Below are 14,292 nucleotides of genomic sequence, written 5' to 3' on the forward strand. Positions count from 1 at the left end.
TCTGAGAGACTATAAGTGCTAGAAAGCTAAATTTGCACAGACATAATGTAGTATCATGCCGACAGTAGTGATAAAATAAAAAGTAGAAAAAAAATGTTTAGATTTTTATGAAAATTGCACTTTAAAGTTGAATATTTCGCAAACAAATCACTGAATCGAAAATCGTCTTAGCAACCTCCTAATGGGTCCTAAAAGACCTATCCAACGATACCCCACACTATAGGGTTGGGTGAGAAAAAAAATCACCCCACATTACGTCTATGGAGGTACCCTAAAAAAAATTTTTTTGACTTTTCAATTGTACTATTTTTGTCGGCATAGTTTTACTTATATATACGTGCAAAATTACAGCTTTCTAGCCTTGATAGTCCCTGAGCAAAGCCGCGGACGGACAGACAGACAGACAGACAGACATGGTGAAACTATAAAAGGTTCAGTTTTGCCACTCTGGCTCCGGAACCCTAAAAATATAACTTATTTTTTTCGTAATGGCTACGGAACCCTATTTGGGGCGTGTCCGACACGCTCTTGGCCGGTTTTTTTTAAATTGTTGATACAATGTCGTAGCATACGCATACCTAGATACTTAAGACCGCGTATGTTGTCCGCAGGTGCCTTTTATAGTTTTCTTTAATAATATTACTGGCCTGCCTTTTTCCTGCCTTTTTTCGTTTACCACCAACTCCTCCGGTCACTACCATCGTGACAAATCTACATACAAGATTACTGATAGAGTTTAGCAAGCTACCAATAAAACAGTAAAGATTTCTGTAACACTATTGAATATATTAGCTTGGTCTGTCCCAGAATTCGAGATAATAAAATGACAGTCTGAAATGTCAAACGTAAAAAATAATGTGGCCAGCATAAAAGGAACAGTGCTGCTCCGTGATTTCGGTTTTTTTAAATAACCGATAAATGTTTATTTTACGATAGCAAAAAATACTTTAATCATTCAATATTCTACTTTCCATTTTACTTTATCATACGAATAAGTGATGAAATCTAAGCACAGGTAAAAATACAGTGTTTCATCACTTAGTGCCAACGTAAAAAATAATACAGAGGGGCTACTACAAAAGTAGAAACGAAGTTCGTATGGCACCGTCCCTTTCACTCGCGTATTGAATGAGATAAGCGTCAGCGGACGGCAACATACGAAGTTCGAGTTTTGCATTTCGTAGTTAGGGCCAGCAGGGCTACTACGAATTCGAAAATCGAAGTTCGTGTCGTTCCGTCTTCTGACACTACTATTTAATTTAATACGTAAGTGAGAGGGACGTTACGGTACGAACTTTGATTTTAGAATTCCGGAGTAGGCTCTCAGATCACACAACGTCATTGTTCATGTTTTTCGTATTCAAGTGGTATTCAACCGATTTTCGTTACTTACTCGTATTGTCATCGGATGTGATCAGTGCGTTTCTCGTGTTTTTATTTAGAATTTCATATCATAGAATAATAAATCAAATATTCATATTTTTCATATTATTTAGTTAATGTAAAACTTACTTAGAATGAAATTGAAACTTAAACATCAACATCTATAAAAAGTCGAAATATCTCGAAACGGTCACATTTTTATTAGACCTATTTTACCTTTTCTAGAATGTCCTAAGTGCCCTACATTTTAGTACATCACGGATCCGTTCATATCTTAATATTTACGACATACATACATAGGTACCTACAAAATCTTTCGGTAATAACCGGTTGCGGCACATCACTATTTATGAGAACGCAAAAAAACAGTAACACATGAAACGTCATTTAGTATCTCTCGAATTCTGGGACAGACCATAGTTCTATTTACTTGACATACCCAACTGACATAACAGAAAATCTTCTAAACAAACCATAGATGAAACTAATAGTACAGACCTCTTTCATGTAAAATTGCAATCCTAACAATTACCTATTACTGCATAAATTTGAGGGCTAGATTTTTTGCGCTCAGTAATATTTTTATATACTACCATCGCTTTGTTTTTTCAGATATTTTAAGCCAGTAGTTTAAGCTTGTGGAGGAAGGGCTACTTACCTTTAATAAAAATTAATATTAAAAAATGTTTTTAGAAAAATTATTTGTAATATATCAAAGAATTCAACGGTAACCAAAAATATGCATGGGAAAGTACAAGGAAAGTAAAAAAAAATATTAAAATTCAAGGTGTTAATTAAATAACTGAAAACCTCAGAACACCCCAAAAATAATTTTTCATTTTATGTTAGTTGATTGCTTTACTTTTCGAATACTTTCCGTTATTTCAAAAATTACGTGTTTTTTACTGAATCAGTAATTTTTACTCAATTTCTAATGCCGTCTTGCAGGAAAAAAATCTAGATTTTGTAGTCAAACCTGGCTTAAGCTTGACAGTTCCATACATTTGACACTACTAAACTGAGCTAAACGCTAACTTGAAGATTTAAGTATTTCCAGATCGTTCTCCACCATTACCTTCAATTTCGTTTTCTAGATTTTTTTTTACCGTACAAACGGCAAAAACCTACTAGACACTGGCAAAATTGTCCTCGATGGACAAGCCATATTTTTTTTTTAAGAAACAACAAGTATTTCAGCAAGTAGCCGTAACTCTACACCACAGATTACTAATATGTAGCTAGCTCGCTACACTCATCATAATTTGTATTCGTCAGTTGCGTTTCGATTTCGAAGAAAAGCAGCAAATAAAATAGGTATTGTATTTAATTTCTTAGTAAAATTAGTAAGTTACCAAATTGAACCAAGGAGTCAAACTATGTAGAGACAGGCTGTGTTATAATTATTCAAACAGTATAAATATGATAAGAATAATTATTCATAATAAATATTAATTAATGATTAATAATATTACTATTATGAAGGTATAATTTTTCGTACACGGTGTCTTTGACCATAGGGCTTTAAATCCAAGGTTCTATTCTACTCGCATGACTGGCTTCTTTTGTTCTGCAACTTTTTTTAAATATGAACACTGGTGATTTAATTTTTTTACAGATTAAATGTAATTTTAAATGTGTGCAATCCCACTAATATCTACTTAACTAATATAATAAATGCGAAAGTTTGTAAGTCTGTTTGTTTGTTTGTTACTTCATCACGTCTAAGCTGCTGAACCGATTTAGATGAAATTCGGTATACAGATAGTTTCGATGGCCCAAACGAATAAACGTGTAATCGAAAAACATCATTTTTACAGGAAAAAATAAAACAACTTTAACAAAAGATAAGTGACAATTTTAGTTGCCGATATATATGTATTATATATTATAAGACAGATAATTAAATTACCTACAAAATAGTGTAAAATTTTGACCCTTATTTTTAGCCACTTTCCTGTAAATAAATAAAAACCCCTTTATTTTTTTATTCGGATCATAAAATATCTAGAAACTTTTTGTAATGACTCGTTGCAATGTTATTCGCGTTAAAAAGGGCAATTGTTAAAGACGATCAAAATTAATCATAATTAACAACCAGATCCGAGAAGTACTTACTAAACTTATAAGTAATAACCTAACCAACAAAAAGTTAAAAAACCCTGACATTGTCATTTCAAAGATCAATATCTCCAAAACGGCTGAACCGATTTTGATAAAACATGTTTAAGAACCATCAATATAAACCGTCATTATATATTCTGTGGCTAAACGAACTCGTAAAGTTCCCTTCCTATCCTTATAAGACGTTTCACGGTAATAATTGACTTAAACCAGTAAAGATAACTTTACATACCGTCGCTGTTTCCACTGCTGAATAAATGTCCGTGTCCAATGAGAGGCAAAGCCCCCGGGTATTCCGGAGGCCGGGGCCCTTTGTCGGCCCTAGATCGGGACACCAAACACGGCAATAATAATATATATCGCCACAAGGGCTATAACCACAGTTATCCACATATTCGCCACTATAAAATTTTTCACGGACACTAGTCCACTAACGCACGCGACGACTTCCTAACGCGAAGTAAGTATGAAAAATATTGGCCCTTTCCATATATGTATTAATTTAAACAACGTCGTTGCTGCGGTTCGAAGTTTGCATACGTCACGGCTATTCAATTGAATATAGTTCAATTAATCCCGTTTGCCTCATCATTAAATGACGACTATTATGTATTATATATTTAAATGTTAAATATTATAAATGCGAAAGTTACTCAATTTGTATATCAAAATTCAAAATTTAAAAATTCATTTATTTTGTCAAACAAAGGTAAGTACCTAAATACAATTAGGTGACAAATAAACAAAAGAACAAACTACGATTGCCTCTCTAACAGGTACCTCTTCACCCTTTAATAGCCGATCCGATTTATTTATTAACTTTTGCACACAAAACAAATTGTAAACATGCGGTACAGTAATGAGAATAATAATATAAGGCAAGAGATCATTTACAATTCAAACTATGTGTAGGTACACATCATGAAAAGAGTGATACAATTAAAACTTAAAGAAAAGAAAAGTAAGTATCAATATTTATATAAGTACAAGAGAAACTATACATGCATTTAATTAAACAAACAAAGTCTATAATATTATACTTAGTATCCTCACACAACTGAACTGAGGACAATCCAATTTGCTGACACAAACATTAAGTCAATTTAGTTGAAATCGTACCATTTTAAGACACTGGGAAGGACATAAAATAGTTCTACGTGCATTGGTTTTTACTGCGTTGTACTTTTTTTTATTAATATACAAATTTAAATAAATAGAATAAATAATCAATTTAGGAATTTAGTAAATTAAAATCACTTATAATAAAATAGGTTATAATTTTCGATCCTTTTATCTTTTAGCTACTCGTGTTTCTGATATCGTTCAAAGGTTAACTGAAAGATATCCCTTTAAGGATAAGTTTCGGCTTTGTATATTTCTTTATATTGCTAACTGTTAATTTCTAATGTTTTATGTGCAATAAAGGGTCATACAATACAAACTGACAAGCCTTGATGGAAACATTGTACAAAAACGAACTTATCCTAAATAATAATTAAGAACATACATTTGTGATATGAGAGCCAAGGTCAATGCATCGTTGTTGACTTCGACGGCTGCGTCGCAGTTCCTTTTTCTTTTAACTTGGCTGTGCACGCTACTGCGTGTCTAGATGGCCTGTGACATCATGGGTTTAGATGTTAAGGTCAGCAGCCAAGAAAAGGTACATACTCTTACATCTTCTGCGTGGTTACCGCCGTTACAGGAGGTACCTTTTTATCTGCAGCTGACTGTACAAGAAGATTAGGTAGGTCGTTTAAATAATTGGGTATTTAACAATTTTTTTACAACACTGCTCGAAAATGAGGCCATAGATACATAACCAAAATCCAGTATCCAAAACTGCCTATATACTGAGTTTCGGGTGACAATTTACGCCGGTAATATCGTCATGGAAATACCGACCCGATATTTCGTGTACACACCCATACAAACTGGTATCAAACTATATACTATTTAACAGCTGACTCATTTATGGCTCGCAAAACACGACAACAATGTAACACATTACGGTAACAGGTCGTATTAAATATATTGTAATGTATTTCATAGTACGATACGACTTTTTAGAATAATAATATTTCAGAATTTCATCCCGGCGTGCTGATTTGCTGAAACGAGAATCGGACTAATCAAAAGTAATCGTCTGCTGCCTTTTCTGCTGCATGTGAAATTAAATAGGCCACTGGGAATGCGTCATTTATGACTGTTATAAGGGTTATTTTCTCTTAAACGCTTAATATGCACAAAATGCTTTAATTTTTTTAAGTATTAAAAAACGCCACTGCATGCAGCTGGTGGTTTTTTTTATTCGACTGGATGGCAAACGAGCAAGTGGGTCTCCTGATGGTAAGAATCACCACCGCCCATAAACATCTGCAACACCAGGGGTATTGCAGACGCGTTGACAACCTAGAGGCCTAAGATGGGATACCTCACGTGCCAGTAATTTCACCGGCTGTCTTACTCTCCACACTCTCCACGACGAAACACAACAGTGCAAGCACTGCTGCTTTACGGCAGGATTACCGAGCAAGATGGTAGTAGCAATCTGGGCGGACCTTGCACAAGATCCTACCACCTGCAAACCCCCCCCCCCCCCGACCCTATTTCCCCACTTACACTACACTATTTCCCGGCCCGATAATAACCCCCGCCCGGACCGCCGCACCCCCGGATAATATCGATATGTAAATAACGACCCGATTACTCATGTACACACGCCCATAACTATAAACTCGTGCGTGCGGCAGTCCGTTTCGCAATATTTTTTCCCAGATGTTTCATTCGGCAAATGTTGAATTTCTCAAATATCAAATTTCTCTAAAACCATATTTTTTTCTCAGAACATATTCTTATAGTTTTATAAGAGCACAATTGGATAGGCTAGGTTTGTTTTATGAAAGTTCTAAAAATAATATGGTTTCGGAGAAATTTGATACTTGGAAAATGAAATATTAAAATTTGCGAAAAATATTTTGCCCGAATGGCAGAGAACCAAACTCGTGTGAAACTGACTTGAGTTTCTATGGCGTGTAGAAGAAAAATCGGGTCGGTGTTTCCATGTCCGTATTATCTGGGCCGGTAAAGAGTGTCTGTCACACGGCGGGAGCAACACAGTCTTTGAATACTTGTTGTTTGTTTTGTGATACTTATTTATGTAAATATTTTTTTCATCACACTTGCTCGTAAACAGTGTCATAACATGCAGGCATAGCTGGGCACCGTTAATCAAACGGTTAACTTCGTTAATCGCTAATCCGCTACAAAAAAAAGTTAACTTCGTTAAACGTTAAAGCGTTAAATTTCGGAAGATTTAACGCAAGTTAACGTTAATCGTTAATCCGTTAACATGCGATAAAAAATGCATTTTCTTGCAGTTGCGTTAGTGATCTTATAGTCGGTTTGGATAAGTTAATGAGTAGAAAAAAAAAAAAGACGTATAATGTGTGTGTGTGTATTTAGTTATCTGGCATAATGTGGATATTCCCCTTCATGAAAATTAATATGTTAAATAGATGTTGTTTTATTACTTCATATAAGATTCACTAGATAATATAACGAGATATCTAGACAATGTCATTAATTCTGTGCCTATTGTATTACTTGTTTTAGATACCTATAATATCAGAATAATGAACAAAACTATCCAAAGATATCATGCTATATAAATCTACGTTTACAAAAGAACTAAAACCTATTGAAAAAATGTTGCTATATATAAATTTTCTGATAAATAGCAGTATCAGTTTTCATTAGAGATACTCTAAACCAGGGGTGCCCAATCTGATTACACCCAAGATCTACTGTTTACTGACGAAACCCTGTGCGATCTACCAATTACACATTTCTTGAAGACTTAAATGAAACAGCATAGTTCAGTATTTATATTATTTGCGTTGCCACGATTGACTGGAGTAATAGTTGCGATTGACCGGTTGATCTCATTCGACCGGTTGATTGCGATCGACTGGTTCGCCACCCCTGCTCTAAACACATTTAATATAGCAATCACATTTATTTGCAAACCGTATTTTCTATTAAAAATTATAGGATTTAATGAATGACTGAATGTACGAATGTTTTTTTTATTCTACTGGATGGCAAACGAGCAAGTGGGTCTCCTGATGGTAAGATATCACCACCGCCCATAAACATCTGCAACACCAGGGGTATTGCAGACGCGTTGCCAACCTAGAGGCCTAAGATGGGATACCGCACGTGCCAGTAATTTCACCGGCTGTCTTAGGTACTCTCCACACCGATGTAAATGAAATGCTTATATCAAGCTCTAATTTGTTCTTTCTAGAAACACTTTCCAGTACCTCTACTTTGTTACGACTTATTTCAACTTATTAATGAAAGCGACGGGCAATATGTACATATTTTAATTTAAAATCATTTTATTAAATTAAATAAAATTACATTTAAATCCACTTTCAATTAAATTTTTCAATTTAATATTCATATAAATAAATTTATTGTAATCCATTATATTCTTAATTATTATCTGCATCTTGATCTGATTTAATTTTTTTTTTAAATTTTAAAATATTAAATTTATTTAAAAATACAAAATTATAAATTAAGTAAAATTATTCGTGGATTATCAATTAATAAACAGATTCCTCTAAATGAACTAAAATACCGCCAAATTATTTAAGTTTAAATAAATAATTATTTACTATTTTAGTATTTTAAATTTAAATTTTTAATAATAGGGTATCTAATCCTAGTTTATATTAAAATTTATTAAATCATACAATTTTTATTATAATTTTTAATTAAATTAAAATTTCACTTATTAATTTAATATTTAAATTAAATTATTTTATATTAATTATTACTAATAAAATTTAATTTAACTTTTGTATAACCGCAACTGCTGGCACAAAATTTGTTATTAATTTTAATATTACTAAATCTTAATTTCTTAAATTTTTAATGTTAATTACTAATTTAATAAAATTAAATATTTTTAAATATTTAAAAATTTACACTAAAATTTATATGTAAAATAAATTTTAAAAAAAAATCAAAAAAAAATATTTATATTATAATATATAATTTAATTATTTATATATGAAATTTTTACAGTTTTTTTTTATTTTAAATAATTTAATAAAATATTATTTATATTAAATATTTATTATAAAATAATATAATATTAAATATTTAATTATAAATTATTATTAAATTAAATATTTATATAATAATAATAATATAAATAATTTAATTATATATAATTTATATTAAATATTTATTATAATATAAATTATCATAAATAAAAATTTTATCATTTATAATAAATTAAAACTTTGAAAATAATCATTACCATGAGTACGAATTATTGAAACCAAAATTGATAAACCTAAAGCCCCCTCACATACTGCAAAAACTAAAAAAACTATTAATATATATATATTTATATTTATATATCTTAAAATAAATAATATAAATACAAAAATTCTTAATACTATAAATTCTAAACTTAATAAAATAATTAATAAATGCTTATGCTTAGAAACAAAAATTAAATTTCCAATAATAAATATAAAAATAATAATTAATAAAATATAAAAAATATTCATTAGTTTTTATAGTTTAAAAAAAACATTGGTCTTGTAAATCAAAAATAAGAATTTTCTTTAAAAACTTCAAAGAAAAAGAATATTCTTTATCAATAATCTCCAAAATTATTATTTTAATTAAACTATTCTTGAAATATTTTTTTTTTTACTGGATGAATAATTCGAACCCTTCATGCTAATGGAGCATCATTTTTTTTTATTTGTGTATACTTACATATTGGACGAGGAATTTACTATGAATCTTTTAATTTAAAATATACTTGAATAGTAGGAGTTATTTTATTATTTTTATTAATAGGAACTGCTTTCATAGGATATGTATTACCTTGAGGACAAATATCTTTCTGAGGAGCCACAGTAATTACAAATTTATTATCAGCTATTCCTTATTTAGGTAATATATTAGTAATTGGCAGTGGCAGTGGGCGGGGCACATTGCTCGCAGGACGGATGGCCGATGGGGCCAGAAGGTTCTCGAATGGCTTCCGTGACCGGGAGACGAGCTGTCGGTAGGCCTCCAACAAGATGGAGCGACGACTTGGTTAAGATCGCGGGATCGCGGTGGATGCGGAAAGCACAAGACCGGTCTGAGTGGAGAGCCTTGGGGGAGGCCTATGTCCAGCAGTGGACGTCTTTCGGCTGACATGATGATGATGATGATGACTAGTAAATTGAATTTGAGGGGGATTTGCAGTCGATAATGCTACTTTAACTCGTTTTTATACTTTTCATTTTCTTTTACCTTTTATTTTAGTTATAATAACTATAATTCACTTACTATTCCTTCATCAAACAGGATCAAATAATCCCCTAGGAATTAACAGTAATTTAGATAAAATTCCCTTTCATCCTTTTTTTTCCTTTAAGGATTTAGTTGGATTTTTAATTATATTATTTATTTTAATTATATTAATTATAATTAACCCTAATTTATTAGGAGACCCTGATAATTTTATCCCAGCAAATCCTTTAGTAACCCCTGTTCATATTCAACCAGAATGATATTTTTTATTTGCTTATGCTATTCTACGATCTATTCCTAATAAATTAGGAGGGGTAATTGCTTTAGTAATATCTATTCTTATTTTAATTATTTTACCTTTTACTTTTAATAAAAAAATTCAAGGAATTCAATTTTATCCTTTAAACCAAATCTTATTTTGATTTATAGTAATAACTATTATTCTTTTAACTTGAATTGGAGCACGCCCTGTAGAAGACCCATATATTATTACAGGACAAATTCTTACTGTAGTTTATTTTTCATACTTTATTTTAAATCCATTATTAAGTAAATATTGAGATAATTTAATTTTTAACTAATTAATGAGCTTGTTAAAGCATTTGTTTTGAAAACTTAAGAAAGAATTATTATATTCTATTAATTTATACTAAAAAAGTTTAATTAAATAAAAAAAATATTAATGCCAATAAATAACATTAAAAAATTTAAAGACAATGGTAAATATCTTTTTCAAGCTAAATATATTAATTTATCATAACGATAACGAGGTAACGTCCCCCGAACCCAAATAAAAAAAAATGAAATAAAAACTAATTTTAAATAAAAAAATAAACTTAAATCATAACCTCCTATATATATTAAAATAAATAATATACTTATAAATAAAATACTTGAATACTCAGCTAAAAAAATTAAAGCAAATCCCCCTCTTCTATATTCAATATTAAACCCTGAAACTAATTCTCTTTCACCCTCTGCAAAATCAAAAGGAGTCCGATTAGTTTCCGCCAATCTTGAAGATAGTCAACATAATGATAAAGGTATTATTATAAATATAAACCAAATTATAGATTGATAATAATTAAATTTTACTAAATTAAAATCTATAATTATAATAATAACAGATAATATAATTAAAGCTAAACTAACTTCATAAGAAATTGTTTGAGCTACAGCTCGTAACCCCCCTAATAATGAATAATTTGAATTAGATGATCAACCAGAAATTATTAATGTATAAACCCCTAATCTAGTACAACAAAAAAAAAATAAAAATCCTAAATTAAATCTAATCATATTAAAATAATAAGGAATAACTATTCAAATTAATAAAGATAAAAAAAAACTAAAAATAGGAGAAAAATAATAAACTAAATAATTAGAAAATAATGGATATGTTTGTTCTTTAGTAAATAATTTAATAGCATCTCTAAAAGGTTGTAAAATCCCTATAAATCCTAATTTATTAGGACCTTTACGAATTTGAATATAACCTAAAACTTTTCGCTCTAACAAAGTTAAAAAAGCAACTCCAATTAAAACCCCTAAAATTAACATCAATAAACCAATTAAAATTAAAATATAATCATTTAAAAACATATACTATCTATATAATTAAATTATATATTTATGATTTCTAAAACCATTACACTTTTCTGCCAAAATAGTTAATAAATTTAAATCTATATTTTAATTTATTAATATTCAACATTATAAAATTATTTTAAATATTTGATCCTTTCGTACTAAAATATTTTATTAATTTAAAGATAGAAACCAACCTGGCTTACACCGGTTTGAACTCAGATCATGTAAGATTTTAATGATCGAACAGATCAAAATTTTAAACTTTTGCATCTAAATTTTATCTTAATCCAACATCGAGGTCGCAAACTTTTTTTTTTATATGAACTAAAAAAAAAAATTACGCTGTTATCCCTAAGGTAATTTAATCTTTTAATCATAAATTATGGATCAATTATTCATTTATATATGTTATAAATTATATATATATATATATATATATATATATATATATATTATAAATTTAAAAAAAGTTTATTTTATTTTTTTATCACCCCAACAAAATATAAAATTTAATTTTAATTTAAAATTAATAAAAAAAATTTCTAATTATTATTTTATATAAAACTCTATAGGGTCTTCTCGTCTTTTAAATTTATTTTAGCTTTTTAACTAAAAAATTAAGTTTTATTAATAAAAATAAGACAGTATATATCTCATCCAATCTTTCATACAAGTCACCAATTAAGAGACTAATGATTATGCTACCTTTGTACAGTCAAAATACTGCAGCCCTTTAATAATTTTATCAGTGGGCAGATTAGACCTTAAATTATTAAACAAAAAGACATGTTTTTGATAAACAAGTGAATATAAATTTTTGCCGAATTCCTTATAATTAATTATACAAATAAATTTATATTATTAATTTTTATTTAAATAATATTTATACTAATTTTATCATTATAACTAAAAATTTCTTATTAAATTTTATTTTTTTATAAAAAATTAAATTTATTATTAAATTTTATTTTTAATGAAATTATTTATAAAAAATTATAATTTTTAAACAATATAAATTTTAAAATTTTCACTAACAAATAAATAATATTATAATAATTTAAATTAAAGCTTATCCCTTAATATATTAAATTTTATTTTAAAAATATTTTTTAATTAATATTTTTATTAAATTAATTAAAATTAAATTTTTTTCTAAAAAAACTAGATATATTTAAAAAACGATAACATCTCATTTCTAATTAAATATAAAAAATACTTTTTGCTACAGTAAATTTTTTAATTAATTAACTCTTTTAAATTCGAGAAAAATTATAACTAAAACATTTTTTTAATAAACTCTGATACACAAGATACAATAAATAAATTTACTTAAAAAAAAATATTTTCAAATATTTCAAAATTCTTTCACAATACTAATTCACTATATATTAAAAAAAAATCTTAAAAATTACTTAAACCCCCATATTAATATTTTTAAAAAATTTTTATTAATTAATTTAAATTATACTCATTTTTCTTTACTCAAATTAAATAAAATATTATACCTTTTCAAAATTTAGAGGATTTTTAAATACAAATTCCGGAAAATATTTTTTCCTGGATTTTTTTAATCTTTGCATAACCCTCCCTTCACTAAAAATATCCAATCTTCGGTATGGTTTTTTGCTCTTGTCAAAGTCAGCTGTTCAAACTTGTGGCTGCCATTTTGTGACTTAACAGGGAGATAAAGGAGGGTCTACGGTCCTCTAATTTTAGCAGAGCCTTGATCGACTGATTAGCGCTAACAGACAAACGTCGTTATAAATCATGTTTTTTAGCATCGGGCCTTCAAGGAGCCTCCAAGGAGGCTCTAACTTTTTATGAATAAGACTGTAAGTCATCCCTCTCGCTACAAGTTGGAGCATATGCCACAATTACTTTAATGGTTATTATAGTGCCAGTAGTAATACTCTTTCAGATACTGAGGCTATGGTCTTAATTTGGTGTTCTAGGTGCTTATGTATTAGGATCCCTATGCTATGCTCGATTCTTCCTCCCATCCTCACTACCCTTGTGAAAGAAAGTATTCCCAGACTGCAACCTCACGCACGCCTCGCCCGGTCGTCTCACCTCACACAGGCCCAAAACGTCCCATTTTATTCAGACATCTCGTCGAGGAATTACACCTCCGTGTGTGCGTACATTGTATGACCCAACGTGTAACGTGGTATTATGGGCATGCTTATGCTTCTTGTTTTGTGTTTTATTGTAACAACTATAACTCCCAGAGGTTCTTCGCACCCCTGAACTGGACCCACGCTGCTGCTATTGTTGGGTACTGCCTGTCCGCTGGGAACTCGGGGCCATTTTTTATTGTACCTACTTTATCATGTTTATCTACTGAAGGGTTTTAGACGTTTGACTCATCCGCCTGCCTAGAACGTCCTGATGAGTGAGAAGTAACTCTACTATAGAGAGTTGTGGGCGCTACCGTTGATCTACGTGAGATTCCTCCGCTACCGACGACCCTAGGTAATTCTTCCCTCTCTGAAGATCACCAAGTCAGCAGACCAAAGTACTGCTCTGTTGACTCCCCCTTAAACCCATCACACACAGAGGATGGGCGCGAGTCGTGCGCGGGCCCGCGACGGGCGTATTTGCATGGCGGGATATGGACGCCATCACACAGACGGCCGTCGTCCGTCGTCACAAACAGAACACGCAGTGCCCTTAGTGTAAGTTTTCGGTTACAAAATAGGTACGTCTCGATCGCGTTCGCGTTAAAATCTCAATTTGTATGCAAACACGAACAGCGCCTCTAGCGGAACGTTTGCGATGTTCGTGTTTCCATACAAATTGAGATTTTGACGCGAACGCGATCGAGGCCTAGGAATCAAATTAACTGACCGTAAATAAAGAGAAACA

The 14,292-nt window shown here is 30.2% G+C and overlaps 1 protein-coding gene and 1 pseudogene across 3 annotated transcripts in view; one reads left to right on the forward strand and one right to left on the reverse strand.

Annotated features, from left to right (window-relative positions):
- LOC141442376 (MICOS complex subunit Mic60-like) overlaps positions 1-14,292 on the forward strand; it is a 94,494-nt gene that overhangs the window by 16,100 nt on the left and 64,102 nt on the right. The window lies entirely within an intron of this gene.
- LOC141442159 (NADH-ubiquinone oxidoreductase chain 1-like) lies at positions 10,708-11,439 on the reverse strand (annotated as a pseudogene). The gene has a single exon (XR_012452895.1). The product of XR_012452895.1 is annotated as an NADH-ubiquinone oxidoreductase chain 1-like (transcript).

The sequence above is a fragment of the Choristoneura fumiferana genome, chromosome 25 (genome assembly GCF_025370935.1).
Source record: "Choristoneura fumiferana chromosome 25, NRCan_CFum_1, whole genome shotgun sequence".
Taxonomy (NCBI): domain Eukaryota; kingdom Metazoa; phylum Arthropoda; class Insecta; order Lepidoptera; family Tortricidae; genus Choristoneura; species Choristoneura fumiferana.